The sequence below is a fragment of the Phocoena phocoena genome, chromosome X (genome assembly GCF_963924675.1).
Source record: "Phocoena phocoena chromosome X, mPhoPho1.1, whole genome shotgun sequence".
Lineage (NCBI taxonomy): Eukaryota > Metazoa > Chordata > Mammalia > Artiodactyla > Phocoenidae > Phocoena > Phocoena phocoena.
In genome coordinates, this window is record NC_089240.1 from 80,306,210 (window position 1) to 80,322,428 (window position 16,219).

The following is a 16,219-nucleotide window of genomic DNA, read 5'->3' on the forward strand; positions in this document are numbered from 1 at the left end:
ATATGGTTCTATCTAAAGGCATTTACAGTAATTCTAGAAGTAGGATATGGGAATTCTTTTCTCAGTTCACCTTAATTGGATAGATTTGAGGGCAGATTTGAATGTGAGAGGAATATACTGTGGAAAATATTAAGGAAGGGGTGTTCAGAGCTAATTATCTACTTAAGATCAGAAAAATAATTGCTGTTGACAGTTTACTTACCTGACAACTTTCCCAGAAGGTGAAGAATTGGCAGTTCATCTTTACTGAATAGTCGGTGCCCTTGAGGCAGCCTTGAGTTCCACAGATTAGAACGGAGTGGATAGAAGCAAACATAGAAGAACAAAAGGAACCCCAAACTATCTTTCATGTTCAACCCCTACCTTCCTGTATAAAATGGTCTCAGCCTACAGAGTTAAGACATTCACCATTTGCTTCCTGTGAATTTTCCATTTGAAAGGTGTACATGGATATAGCAAAGCCTACCAGCCTCTTTTCCCAAACTGTGAAGTGGAAAACCAGAGAGAGATAAAACTTAACTAAATACTAGTAGCAGGGACATTAAAAGGCTACAATACCCAAGGTCAGTTAAGCAAGAAGTGGTGACTGACACAGAGAGTTTATAAGTTCCAACATGACTTCTGAGAATATATTAGCGCTTGATGAAGAGTACACACAATTGTGAATGTGCACATTTAGGTGACAAAAAAAAAACACACTGAAAAGGCATATGCTGCTATTTGCTTAAAATCTTGCTCATAGGCAATGTTTCCTTTGATTACAATTACGTGATTTTTATTAAAACATTTTATTTTCTAATAGCAATTGAATCAGAACTGACAGGTCCATCTTATTACCTTGGCAATTAATGTGTTTTGGATGTTTCATAAAATATCCAGACCAGAAATCCACTGGGTTTTTTCCCCCTCTCATTCCGCTTTTTAACTGTTTTTCAAAAAACCTGAAACTCAAAAAATAAAATAAAAATAGCAATTACAGTGGTGAACTAGCCCGGGTTTCTCTGAGTCCTATCTGTCTTTGCCTGATGATTTGTATATTTTAAATTCTGGCTTCTTTTCACTCATCTGTAAGGAAATATTTGATAAAAATTCACACCTGCCAAAGAACTCTTTAAAGTTTTAATATTCATAAGCCTTAACCTTTATGGCTAACGTCTTGTCACCTAGGTAATTGTGCATTAAATTTCATAAATAGTAGACCAGTCCTTTGAAGTTCAGTCTCTCTAGGTCTGTCATGAGTGATCAACACCAGAAAACAGAAATGAGTAACTAAAAACTGCCCTTTCATACTCCAAGAATGATGACTTATCTGGTAACTCATACGATGTTAGAAGAAAATTACCAATACAGTCAACAGTTCATTCCCATTGATAGGGTAAACGGGTTCACCCAAAACATAAAACAACAAATGGAAGGTCGACTTTTATTTTTATTCATGAATGCAAGATAATCACCTGAAGTTCAAACATAGCTGGGAAGACTTTAGTTATGGTACATAGTTGAAAGAGGGTGCAGCACACACACAGCCATTTCATTTGAAGTCTCTGTTGATGGATTTTGACCATGTCTCAACAGCATACTTTAAATGAACCATGGTTTGATGTGATAGGAAATGATAATATAGAAAAGTCATTAGCTAGGAATTAAAGGAGAGAAAATAAACTATTAGCAATTTTAATTCCAGTCTCACCACAGAAGTGACTTTTGACTCTCTGCACGTACTAGTGTTACCCTTTATTAGTCATTTGATTACGTCATTAAGTATTCCTACTTAAATTAAATATTTGGTGTGCATTAATTAAATTTATTAACATGGTGCTTTCCCACTTTTCCTTTCCACTGCCCTACTCCAGCCTAGCACTTTGACTTGCCTGGATAATCACAATAGCCTCTTAACAGATCACCAGGCCTCTAGTTACTCACAGGTCCAATCCAGAGTTATTATCACCATCAGAGTTGTAATAATAGCAGCTGCTATCCTTGAATGAGTACATATGATGTGCTGGTTATATCGCGCGGAGTTTTAATTTAATCCTCACAATTCTCTAAGGTCAGTATTATTCTTATCCCCTTTTTACAGATGCAGACACTGAGATGAGGTTAAGTAATTTGTTCAAGGTCAAATAACTAGAAAACAGTAGACCTTGAACAAGTTTTGCCTGTTCTACCTTTAAAACATAGCCTGAGTCCTCCAATTCTATCTATACCCCATACAAATTCTCCACATTGGCCAGAGCCACCTTTTTTAAAACATAAATCATATGATATCAAACCCTGCTTGAAACTTCCTCTAATGGCTTCCCATTATAATTAGAATAAAAAACAAAATCCTTACCGAGGTCTACAAAGACGAATGTTATCAGACCCCTGCCTCCTTCTAGAGCCTACTTTCATGAAGGTGTCCCCTTTACTTACTGCAGTCCAGCCACGCAGGCCTTCTGTCTGTTTCTGGAACACATCATGCTCATTCCCACAAGGGCCTTTAAATCTGCTCTTTGCTTTGACTGGAAGACTTTGCCTCAGATATTCCCGTGGATCATCCCATCATTTAATTCAGGTCTCAACTCAAATTTCACCTCATCAGTGAGGCCTTCTCTAACCACCAATTCTAAAGTCGTTTCCCTGGTCCCACCAGTCATTGCCCTATTTTATTTTCTTCATCACACTTATCACTATCTAAAATTATCTGGAAAATGTCTTTTTGCGTGTTATTGTCATTTGTCTCTCCTGTCCATAGCTAAAAAGTAAGTACCATGAGAGCAGAGGTCTCGCCAATATACGTCACTACTATGGCCCCAATTATTAGAATAGTCCCTGGTAAGTAGGAGCTTGATAAATATTCATTGATTGCATCCAGTTTTCTGACTTCAGAGCACCAGCTCTTAACCATATGCTAAACCACTTCCTAAAGGATAGATTTCTTCACCTTACTTCTTTCTTCAAAAATCATCAGTATTGCCATTGTCTACAAAATTAAGTTCAAGCTGCTCAATTTTGCTTTTGAGGACCTTAACATCTAGCATGTCTTTCTGTCTGAACTCCTCCTGCAGCCTACCTTATGTGTTATGACTGAAATACAACATGGGAATCTGAATATACCCTACACTTCTCCTACACCCTGAACTCCCACCATTTCTACCTATAAAATATTAGATACATCCTTCACAGCCAAGCTCAAATCACACCTCTTACATAAAACTTTCCTAACCCCCCTGCAATATTGTGATTTATAAGAAACATGTATGTAATCATTCAAGTGATCAAAATATATTTCTCATAAATATTTGGTCTTTGTCCAAGGCTCCTGGCTCACAGCTCCCCAAACCCATGGAATTTCCTGAGTGGTAAGAGCAATGGGAGCATCTTTTGTCATAATATTTGCTCTCTTGACCTCAGTTCCAGAAATACCTTCAGAGCCATTACAGTGAAATAACAAGCCCCCTTTACACTGCAACTGAGTTTATGTTAATGAGGTGACTTTTGGAAAGCACCTGAAGATGGGGGTTGGTTGCCAGGAGAATCAACCAGGAATAGAAGGTTGGAAATTTTAGTCCCACCCCTGGAATTCCTGGGAGGGAAGAGGGGCTGGAGGTTGAATCAATCACCAATGGCCAATGAGTTAATCAATCATGACTATGTAGTGAAGCCTCCATAAACACCCAAATGGAGGGAGTTCAGAGAGCTTCTGGGTTGGTGAACCTGTGGAAGTGCTGGGAGAGTAGGGCACTCAGAGAGGGCATGGAAGCTCTACACACTTTCCCCACACCTAGCCCTATGCATCTCTTCCCTCTGGCTGTTCCTGAGTCATATCCTTTTACAATAAACTGGTAATAATCTAGTAGGTAAAATGTTTCTCTGAGTTTTGTGAGCTACTCTAGCAAATTAATTGAATCCAAGGAGGGACTTGTTGGCAATCTATACTTGACCATCAGAAGCACCTAGACTTGTGATTGGTGCCTGGTGGGGGGTTGGGGGTTGGGGGGTTACAGTCTTGTCGGACTGAACCCTTAACCTGTGGAATCTGTTGCTATCTCTGGGTAGATAGTGTGAGAATTGAGCTGAATTGAGGGGCACCTGCCTTGTGTCAGAGAATTGCTTGTTGGTGTGTGGAAGCGCTCCCCATACACACATTGGAATTGAGCACAGAACCCTTACCCCCTCACTCAAAATGTTTCCCTTCACAATTTCCCTCATGGTACTTTGTTGATCTTAAAACACTCAGCACAGTGTACCTCATAATAAAGTTATCTGCAGCTATATCTGCCTCCAGAAGGTTACCTCTTATTTTCCATCATATTTTTGATACAGGTTCTAGCACATAATGTGTACTCAAATGGTGAACTGAATTAAATATTTGCAGTTCTCCCATCCCTGTCAGCACCTATATATACTATTTACATTATTTTATTATTTTTGCCTGTTGCTTTTTAATTGCTTCCATTTATTTGACTAAGGTATATAATTTTCCCCCAGCTAGACTTTAAGGTAGGGAAGGCTTCTGTTTTTTTCTTTAAAGATTTCTTATTCCTTGCCCTTTCTCTTATCAACACTAGTCGCCTCCCCTTTACACCTAGCACTTTGCTGAATATATAGCAAGTATACAATATTTATACAAACAGTGAGTGAAGACTAAACAAATAAGTGAATAAAAAGATTCCACTAGGTTTAGTCTGAGAAGTTGAAAAAATAGCATGAGAGACTTCAACTAGTTTTTCCCTTTCTCTGTTTTGAGTGGAACAGTGGCCAATTGGGGATGAGGGCATATGGTGGTAGCCCTGGGCTGCTAGCCAGAGGCAGGAACAGGAAATTGGAATCCCTTGGGTGATAATTTCTGACAGATCTGCACAGAGATTTAAGAGCAAAGAAAGGACCAAGCAGACAAAGCAGGGTCATGATATTACTTGCCTTCTTTTCCCTGCATACCTCCCACGTCCCCCATCACAGAGATATGCACAGCTCTGGTATGAGTAAACGCACTATTTGATTTTTCCTTAGCATTGTTCTTTCAAGTTACTACGGAAGGCTTAAAAATGGCTACTTGTCAAGGATAACCATTTGTTCAGCAAATAACAGAAAACTATTGTGGTTATGAACTTTATTCATATCCTCGGAAGGAAAGATGACTAAAAAAATATTAGTGGACTGATAAATATTTACTGATTAATTAAGAGGTTGCAGTGGCCACAATTCTTTGGTTTTTAAACATAAAATTGAGTCTGGACAGGCATCAATATTTAAGGCATCTTCTCTTTTTTGCCCAAGACGGCTTATGACATAGTCTAGATGAGTCAGACCAAACAAATGTCTCCTGTGTTTTTCCAGAATAAACATTTCCCAGAGGCAGAACTCTGCCTTCAGCCTTGCCTATTAAAGCACAGAGCTGCTTGAGCTTTTCTTATAAACAGAAGGCAGAGGAAGAGATGGAGAAGGAGGGGGAGAAACACAAGGCAACGTTTCTAAATGAATAAACTAAACATCGAGCCTCTTGAGAAAAACCAGCAGGTTTGACTGATTGTTTTTGTGTTTGGTGAGTTGTATGTTTGTTTCAGAAAGACCTCTCCAGCCACAGACAAAAGCAAACAAACAAACAAAACTAACAACAACAGAAATTGGAGAAGTGACTCAGCCTCTGAAGACTATCTAGAACAATCATAAACTGATGAAGCTCTAATTAAATGACCCTCTGACAAGTAAGAAAAACAAACAAAAAAAATGAAACAATACAAAAAAATCACCATCGTCAAGATGTCCAAGCATGTGCAATAAAGTCTCCAAGGAGACTTTTCTGGATCCAGACTGTAGAGCAGAGGAAGCAAAAGAATGATGAATAATGAACAATGAAGCATGTCAATTCCATGGTTGCTAAAGAAAGGAATTTCACCCTGGGAATCAAGAACAATCTCTTGATAACTTAGTATAATTATATCATCAGCCAGTAGAAAATACTTTTGATTGGAACAGGTCTTTAATATACTAGAAAGGCCTTCACAGAGGAACTGTCTAAAGTACAGTAAATAACAGCAGCTTTTGAAAGTCTGTCTTTTTGGTTTTAGAAATAAAATTCCCCTTACTAATGCAATCACTTCATGCAAGGGGGCTGTAATCTATTCCTTTTTTCATACAATGAATAAATTGAGATTTCTTTTAAAAAAATTTCTGACATATTTTACTTCAACTCCAGGTATATAATAGTTTCACATAATAGCCTCTTATAATCTGTAGCTGGCAACTAAATACACAATCCAATACCCAAATCCTTGAGGTATCTTTGACTGTCATGCTACAAATACTGTCTCATTTACATATGTCTTTCTCTGAATGGTAGAAAAGTTCCTTTTTATATGTAACTTACAAAAGCCTCTTTAAAGCAAATACATTGAAATCGTGGCTGATCAGAAAATATGAAGCCCAATGAACTGTAATAAGTCAGGAATGGCATAAGCCACTTTAACAAACTGATGTCAAGGTCATTTGGAGAGAGAAGAGATACACACAAACACTCCCTCGGACAGATTTTGTGGAAGAATGGATTATACCTGTATGTTACAAAGTAAATTATATTATTAAGAAGATTGAAATCCATCAAACTCAAAACTTCCTTAGAACTGTGTGAAATAATGCATTTAAAGATCTGAAGGCTGTACATCTAATCCATTTGTTTCTCGAAATTTCTGAATTCTAATACGGAAAGGCACTTGCTGACAGACCAAGAATGTGGAAGTTACAGTGGTATAATTCAAAGCACACTATATAGTAAGTGAACTGTATGCATCAGAATCAGCCGAAGTATTTAGTAGGAAGACCGATATCATCATTAACATTTGAGAAACTGATTTAGTATTTATTCTGGGTTATTCCCTTGATGCTCAAGTCTTTCTAACCTCTTTGTGTGAAAAGTTATTAAATATGCTAAATCAACGTGTTGCCCTCTTCTCAAATGACAGCAACAAACAACGTCTTTTAAAAAATAGTACTTTTTTGTATTTTGCAAACCCCTATATCCATTATCCACATTTATTTATGTAAAGGTCAACTCAAGGCCTTTGGGGAACTTCAATCAAAAAGGTTTGTTGAGACATAAAGTGGTGAACTATTGATACTATTTTAAGCTATAATTTCCTAGAGGGCAGAGAATGTTTAACTGAACCATGAACATATGGGAAAATGTTTAAAAAGACAAACGTTTTTATGATAATGACTATTAGCAAAAATAGAAAAGTACAGTTTAATATTGACTCAGTAGAATATGAGAAACACTCAGTGAATGTTTTATACCCTCCCCCCCACAAAAGCCAGTTAACAGTTTTTGCTGAGCATGGGGGAAAAAAATTGCTATATCTTCCAATTTAGACACTGCAGTCAATGAAATCTGCAGAATGTTCACAGAGTCGTGGTTTACAATAAGTCTTTCTGGTGAACTTAATTGTCACAGTGTTTTGTTTTTTTGTTTTTTTTTTGAGTTTAATCTGTTTGGGTTTTATTTTATTTATTTATTTTTTAATGCTTTTTTTAAACATCTTTATTGGAGTATAATTGCTTTACAATGGTGTGTTAGTTTCTGCTTTATAACAAAGTAAATCAGCTATACATATACATATATCCCCATATTTCTTCCCTCTTGTGTCTCCCTCCCTTCCACCCTCCCTATCCCACCCCTCTAGATGGTCACAAAGCACTGAGCTGATATCCCTGTGCTATGCAGCTGCTTCCCACTTGCTATCGGTTTTGCATTTGGTAGTGTATATATGTCCATGCCACTCTCTCACTTTGTCCCAGCTTACCGTTCCCCTCCCTGTGTCCTCAAGTCCATTCTCTAGTAGGTCTGCGTCTTTATTCCCATCCTGCCCCTAGGCTCTTCATGACCTTTTTTTTTTTTTTTTAGATTCCATATATATGTGTTAGCATATGGTATTTGTTTTTCTCTTTCTGACTTACTTCACTCTGTATGACAGACTCTAGGTCCATCCACCTCACTACAGATAACTCAATTTCATTTCTTTTTATGGCTGAGTAATATTCCATTGTATATAAGTGCCACATCTTCTTTATCCATTTGTCTGTCAGTGGACACTTAGGTTGCTTCCATGTCCTGGCTATTGTAAATAGAGCTGCAATGAACATTGTGGTACATGACTCTTTGAATTATGGTTTTCTCAGGGTATATGCCCAATAGTGGGATTGCTGGGTTATGGTATTTCTATTTTCAGTTTTTTTTGGAACCTCCATACTGTTCTCCATAGTGGCTGTATCAATTTACATTCCCACCAACAGTGCAAAAGGCTTCCCTTTTCTCCACACCCTCTCCAGCAATTATTGTTTGTAGATTTTCTGATGATGGCCATTCTGACTGATGTGAGGTGATATCTCATTGTAGTTTTGATTTGCATTTCTCTAATGATTAATGATGTTGAGCATTCTTTCATGTATCCCAGTGTCTTTCAAACCCCATATGGGCAATTTCTATTGATTATAATGCTGCCTCCTGCTGAGAGCAAAACTGATCCACTGCACACTCCAGAGTGGGTAATCCTTGCCAGCAGGTCACTTATGCCTCCCAAGGTTTCCTTTTAACACAATTAATGATGATGATGATGATGGTGGTGGTGATAATAATAATAATAATCCTTAATTCTTACTCAACACATTCTATTAAGATAGCTGCAAATTAAATAGGGTTCATAGAATGTCAGTTCCTTGACAGGGAAAACATAGGGTAGCCCAGTTACATTTTGATGGTAATTTGAGACTGTTTTCGGAAACTAGATCCTAAAGATATCCTTGAATTAAAAAGAGACTCAAAACACTTAACGAACAGCTATAAGACAACTGTAGATTTACTGTAAAGTTATGTCCTCTACTGTACAAAATTTTGCTTTCTATTTCCCATAACTCATATCAAAAGAATTCCCAAAATGTATATTTGTGGCAGGTGGCTTCTGTTCAGTAAAGGAGGAAAACAACCTCATAGTTCTTATGAGTTTTGCAAAATATACCTGCTTACTATTTTAAAGAAATAAAAGGACTATACCAAAAATAAAACCCCACAAAACCCAACTCTACCAATTATCAAATTTTCTAATGCATCCTTGTACCCTCAGTTGGTTCAAGAGTGAAGACAGCAGCTTTCATTTCAAAGATAAGATGAGGCCAAACATGTTTTCTGAAGCTCCAGTTGTAGATGGGTCCAAAGTTGAATTCAATTTCTCTTTAAGAAGATAAATATAAAACCTAAATCTATCTAGTATTCTCTATACACTTTTTGTCTTCCTATATGTTTCCTTTATTTTTTAAAGGTCCACTTGCATCACCATTTTTTTAAATGTCATTTGGTAATAAAGCTATAGTTATTCTTTCATTCTTCCTTACTTCCTTGGAGAAGTAAAATGAAAGGGCTGGACAATCTGACCTTTATGATCCCTTATATAAGTCTATGATTATGGCATGACCATTAATGAACTACTTAATTGCCACTTCAATTAGAAGGAAAATACAGGCTGAGAGGAAGCACCTTCTGTTGGAACACAGATATCTCAAATGCACTTGCACCAAACTATAAAGCTGTTTCTTATGAAGCAAAATTTATGATAAGGTACTTTTAATTGTTTGGAACCCATACAAGGATAGTTATTCTCTAACTATAAGGCAGTATCATTTCAAGAGGAGGAACCCAAGAGCAGTAAAAGCCTTTATACCATCATAAAAAAAACAGGTATTTAGAACTATCATAGTCAGTCAGCTCAGGCTGCTATAACAAAATACCATTGTCTTAGTGGCTTAAACAACAGAAATTTATTTCTCACAGTTCTGGAAGCTAGAATCTCCAAGAGCAATGTGCTGGCAAGGTAGGTTTCATTCTGAGGCCTCTACTCTGGCTTGCAGATGGCCACCATCTCTCTGTAAGGTCACATGACCTCTTCATTGTGTGTGCACAGGAAAAGAGAGAGAGCAAGCTCTCTGCTATCTCTTCTTATAAGGGCATTAATCCCATCATTAGAGTCCCACCCTCATGACCTCATCTAATCCTAATTACCTCCCCAAAGCCCCATCTTCAAATACTGCCACATTAGAGTTTAGGGCTTCAACATACACATTTGCGGGGGACACCAAAATTTGGTCCATAACGATCAGGTTACCTGCCAGCACAAACTTTTGTCATCTTTGCTAAGAGACACAGATTTAAAGGACTAAGAGTCAATACATTGAATGCAATACGAAGTAAGAGTTGAACAGTAGAAGCATCTAATCTGAATAATTCCTTTCCACTGTGAAAAAAAAGTACCACCCCATCCCGCCTCTGCCAATAAACTTGTTTTTTGCCCAGGCTGGCTATTTAAATGCCCTAATTCTTTACTCCACCTTCTCTATTTATGCACTAGCATTACAATCATTTCTGTGGTGAAATCGACTGAGAAAGTATTTTTTTCCAAGTTGGCTTTAATGTCTAAAGACCTCCCTTCAAAAAGTGAAAATGCAGTGTTCAGGAGGCCTGTTTCATCACTAGACATGAATTACTCCACCCAGTTGGGACTGTGATGTCCTCATATTAACTAAAGGTCCAGATTCAGCAGTACACTGTGGAAACAGTAAACTAAGGCACAAATTTTGTCATTGTTTGTCATCATGGTGCATCTGTTTTCCCACTTTCAGAAGGTACCAACTCTTAGGAAGACTCAAAGGGCAACTGCTATGGTCTGAATGTTCATGTCCCCCCAGAATTCATTTGTTGAAATCCTAACTCCTACGGTGACAGTATTAGTAGGTGAGGCCTTTGGAAGGTGCTTAGGTTATGAGTGCAGAGCCCTCATGAATGAAATGTGTTCTTATAAAAGAGGCCCCAGAGAGACCCTATGCCCCTTCCACCAAGCAAGGATACATGAAATCTACAGAAGAGAGCCCTCACCCCACCATGATGGCACCCTGATCTCTGCCTTCCAGCCTCCAGAACTGTAAGAAAAATTTCTGTTGTTTATAAGGTACACAGTCTGGTCTTTTGTTATAGCAGCCCAAGCAGACTAAAACAGTACTTCGTTTAAGAAACATTCCACAAAGCTCAGATTTCACAGAGCAAAATATAAAATACAATTTTAGGATAGTAATATTAGGTATCTGGTTTTCTTAAAATTTCTAACTATAATTCAACATGATTTTGGATTCTGGTCATCTAAATACATATTTCTTGGTTTTGTTTTCTGTTTAAGAAACCACTGAACCACTGCTGACTCAGTGGTTTGTGCACAAAACTCTTCTTTATATTCTAGAATGGTCAGTTCAATAATCTCTGCCTCCAATGGTACCCCAAAACTTCTACAATAAAACAGAATAGATTTATTTTTGCCCTTTTCAGTTATTTCAATCCCTGATGTGGTCACCAGTGGCCCCTTTCGTTAATCATACAATATTATAAATTCACATACATTGGGACCACTGGAGCTACTTTGAGATAAGCAGATTTCAAATTAATTCATGCCTACTAATTTTGAGATCTGAGTTGAAGTTTCTTAGTCCTGTGTCACTCCACGGATATGACAATCATAATCAGTTTCTACACACAAAGTATGAGCAATTTAGAGATCTAAAATTAGTGTGTGCAAATTATTTAAATGAGTGCTGCATAAGAGATTAATCAGGCCACAGGAATGGCTAGAGTGTCTCAAATCCGAGTTCTCATTTATTTTCTTCTTTACTAATTGTCTAACCAAAGGTAGCACAAATTTCATTTAGTGAACTTATAGTACAGTGTTTTGTTTTTTTTCATACCTACAGTGATCTAGCCTCCATAGGTGAATTTAAACATTTTCATCCATTTTCTGACTGAAGATTTTTTCAAAAGGAATGTTCAATAAAGTTTAGCATGCAGTGGAGAATTAATAAACATTGCTGATCAATAGGAACATGAACTAGATGACTTTGTCTTGCTAATCCTATGTTTTAATCACTTGGTTTATGACTTCTACATACCCTTATTACATGTCCTTTTAGTCAAGCAAAACCAGGGCAATTTTGAAGCTTACAATTTAGTTTCAGCTATTTTTACAAAATAGAAAACTTATGAAACTGTTTACCTGTCCTAAACACATAAGGAAGAAAATCTAAACACAACCCCACAATCCATGTCATTTACATATAATTTCTATTTTCATCCTTTTTAATACCATATTATAAAATAGAATTGCCTTTATTGACAAAGTTTAACTAACTGAATTTTGAGTGAGTGTTGGTTTCTGGCTTTATAATTGTTTTAACATTATAACTTTAAAAAAAGGTGTTTTCTTATAACATCTCTAATTACCAAAAACCATTGTAAGATGCATTTTGGAGTTGTAAACCCAATAGCATGTATCAGTCATGTTTTAAATACTTAGTTGATGAATGAATCAAGGAGTCTTCCTCTTCCACATTCCAAGGAAGATTTCCAGTACTTAGTGGGCAAAATGCTTATAGCTCATAATCTCTACTGTTACATCAATGTCTAAGCCTGTATGAGGTTATACCTACATCTCAAGCAAGAAATGTTGATCTTCGCATAGTTTCCATAAAGAAAGGCAAGATCCAATGAGGCAGTGTGCAAATTGTATACCAGAACGCTTGTAGTTGGATTGTGAAAGAACTTCAGGGTCAGATTTGGCTGATCATCTAGTAGGTGTTGGGAGGCACACCAACTTTCAATCCTAGCTAGGGTCAGAGAGCCTGTTCCTAGGTAGCACATATTTCCAAGCCCCATCACTGTTACCTTCTACCTCCTTTTAAAAAAACATTTACCATAAGTAAAGCCAACAAGACACTCAGAGAATCCAGGCATAAATGTTTATGCATTTGGCATTATTATACAAATTTGGGAGAAAACAAAAAGTGAGTCAGAATTTAATTGAGGGTGTTTATATAACACAGCTGTACATAAGCAAGTATGTTACCACAACATTCTACATTTAGCTTTCTGGAGCCCAAGGCAGACTTAAGCTCTAGAATGGACCTCTTCTCTGGAAAATCCTTCTCAAGATCTTTTATCTTTATCAAAGAGGATTATTTCAACCTCCATCCCATAGCTCTTATGGGTGCTAGATAACACGCCTACTCAAATAGGCTTCAGATATTTAGAATATAGGCAAATGGGGTCTTAATTATTATTCGGTGGGCTTGAATTTTACTCTGCTAATTTTGAGTGAATGAAGAGCATTCAGGAAAACTCTTGCCTGTTTCATTTTTGTAGTTTTCTTCTGTTTCTCCTTTCCGTTTCTTGAGCCCTGCCTTTCTTTTTATATCAGGCAAGAGATTCACTTAAAGTGAATGAAGGGAATTGTGAGAGAGAGACTATTTCTGCCCCAATTTCAACTTCTGGGTTCAGATATACTACCCTATGACCCACCACTTTAACACTAATTTATGTTTTAGCTTCTTAGTGAATAGCCAATTTGTAGCTCATCAAAATACTCTCTCCTCCTCCAAGACATAAACTCTACTATGAAGTTCTCAGCTACAAGTGGCTTAGAGGAGAAACTGCCATTTCCTCCAAAATAGGCTCTTGCATACTCAAAACTAAACAGTATACAAACGTCTTGCGTTGAGTTCCTAATATTGGCAAAATATTTGTTCTCATTGTTGTTCTAGATACATGTGTTTGGTGAGTGAGGGGCGACAGAGGTGGAGATGGTGCTATAGGCACCTGGTATAAACTTGCAAGCTGAACGCCACACAGAAAGTCCTAAGAGGGCAGGCCGGGCAGCATTCTGGGTCCTGTAACACTGGATTGGGAAGCGAGTCTGCGGGAGTCGCATCTAGGGCTGGCGGCGTCCAGCCACCCTGGAGGCTTGCTGGCCAGAGGTCCTGGGCGGCACCGGCAGCGGCGCCTGGGCTCAGCACACATCATTCAGGGCTTTGCAGGCAAACTCGGACAGGATGAAGGGTGCCCGATGTACATCAGAGTTGTAGTATTTCAGCTGTATCTGTTCCACCTGCTTCTGCGTCAGCTGCTGCACGGGCTCCAGGAAGTTGGTGCTTGGATTTTTGCTGCACAGTATGAAGCCAATTTGGCAGCTGGGGTAGGTGGGGATGGTGCAGTAAGCGTAGCCGACCACCGGGAAGAGTGATTTGCAGAACTGCTGCATCACCTTGATGAGGTCCAGGTGCAGTCACTGACACTCGCCCTGGCAGCAGAGGATGCCACCCTCCTTCAGGGCCGTCTTCATGAGCCGGTAATAGGAATCCTTGAATAGACTCTCAGCAGGGCCCAGGGGGTCTGAGGAGTCAGTGATAATGACATCGAAAGCATCCTGGTTCTGTTTCATGAACTCAAAACCATTATCCACACGTAGGATGAGCTTTGAGCTCGAGTAGCCAACGGCCATGCCCGGCAGGAACTTCTTGGAGACTTGAACGACATCCTCGTCGATCTCGCACTGGACCACGGACTCCACGGAGGAATGCTTCACCACCTGCTGCAGGACACCCCCATCCCCGCCCCCGACGATCAGCACCTTGCATGGATTGGGGTGGCTGCAGAGGGGCAAGTTGGCTATCATCTCCTGGTAGGAGAACTCGTCCCTCTCTGTGCACTGGACGACGCCGTCCAACACCCGCACGTTGCCGTAGCTCTTACTGCAGAAGACAAGGATATCCTGGTACCGCGAGCACTGATGGTGTAGCAGCTGCTCCGCCTGCAGCGACAGGGCCTGGCCGGGCCATGCGCTGCACGTCTAGCGGAACCAGATGGCGGCGGGGCCGTCGGGGCCGGGCTCCATGGCTGGCAGGCTGGCGGGCGGGCGGACTCGAGGCCGGAGCAGCGGGATTCCGGCCCGGGACTGCAGGTAGCGCGGAGCCGCAGCACAACGGGACCAGCCGCACCCAGCGCCAGCGCCTCGCCCTAACCCCGCCCGCGCCCTACCACCACCGACGGGGCGGAGCCTGCTGGCAGGGGCGAAACCCGAAACCTCTTTGCAGAGGCCTTTGGTATCTTTTTATCTCCTAGCCATTTCTTATCATTAACATTCTACCCCATGTCTCCAGATCACTGTGTCACTTCTGTATGGCATAATCCCCTCCCAGCACTTCTGGGAACATCCACTAGAGAGCACAAGCTGTGCTGTGCCCACTTACCAAACAAACACATTTAATACAAAATTATAAAAATGGGGGCTTCCCTGGTGGTGCAGTGGTTGAGAGTCCGCCTGCCGATGCAGGGGACACGGGTTCGTGCCCCGGTCCAGGAAGATCCCACATGCCGCGGAGCGGCTGGGCCCGTGAGCCATGGCCGCTGAGCCTGCGCGTCCGGAGCCTGTGCTCCGCAACGGGAGAGGCCACAACAGTGAGAGGCCCACGTACCGAAAAAAAAAAAAAAAAATATATATATATATATATATAAATGATATTTCATTACCAGAAAATATGCATGTCCTAGAATAAAATTAGTTTTCACTATGAAGCAGGAAAGCCTTGTGAACTTCTGTTCCCCACTGCATAGCTTGACAAACTCAGCCAATGTTATGAAGACCAAATAGACCCAGGCCCATTTTGACCTGGACGGAGGAGTTTGCCAGGATTTGGGACTCTCAGTGTTGAAACTGGGGAAGTCTCCGGCAAACCAGTGGGTTTGATCACCTGAAGACCAGCTAAAAGTACTGGATAGCGCTACTGTCAAGAAAATCAAAGCCTCTTATCTGCTTTCTGCTGGAAGGTACCTTTCTCATTAAACTTGAAGTCACTGATGATTTCCTCTCTTACTATATAACATTGCTTCCTACCTGGTGCTACCACCTTCTCCACAAAGACAAAATTCTGTGTCCTCTAGTTTACTTGTTATTGTGGTTGCTGTTTTGACAAAAATGATATGAATTTCTTTTGAAATTGTCACCTTAAAGACTCTCATGATAGTTTCTGGCATCATGGTACCATAATTCCATTTCCCCCTTCATCTCACCAATGAAAGTAGCTTGGGTTTTGCTGACTACCTCATGACACTTGCACGTGCATTACATTTATCTTGCCATCACAATAACAGATATTGTTCCCATTTCCTGATGAGAAAATAGAGGCTAAGTGGAATCAGGTGACTAGCATTGGTTGTAGAACTAGTCACAGGATAAGCCTACTCCGTATCATGGCCTTGGCTTTCCATATTAATAATGACTCTCCTTTTTCTAGACTATCTGTCAAATATGCCTAACACCTATAATCACAGAAGAAATGTGACCCAAAGCTTGTAGATTAAAAGATCTACTGGAAAATA

General features: G+C 39.6%; 1 pseudogene; it reads right to left on the bottom strand.

Annotated features, from left to right (window-relative positions):
* Positions 1 to 13,850: 13,850 nt before the first annotated feature.
* Positions 13,851 to 14,735, bottom strand: LOC136142179 (spermidine synthase pseudogene; annotated as a pseudogene).
* Positions 14,736 to 16,219: the final 1,484 nt, after the last annotated feature.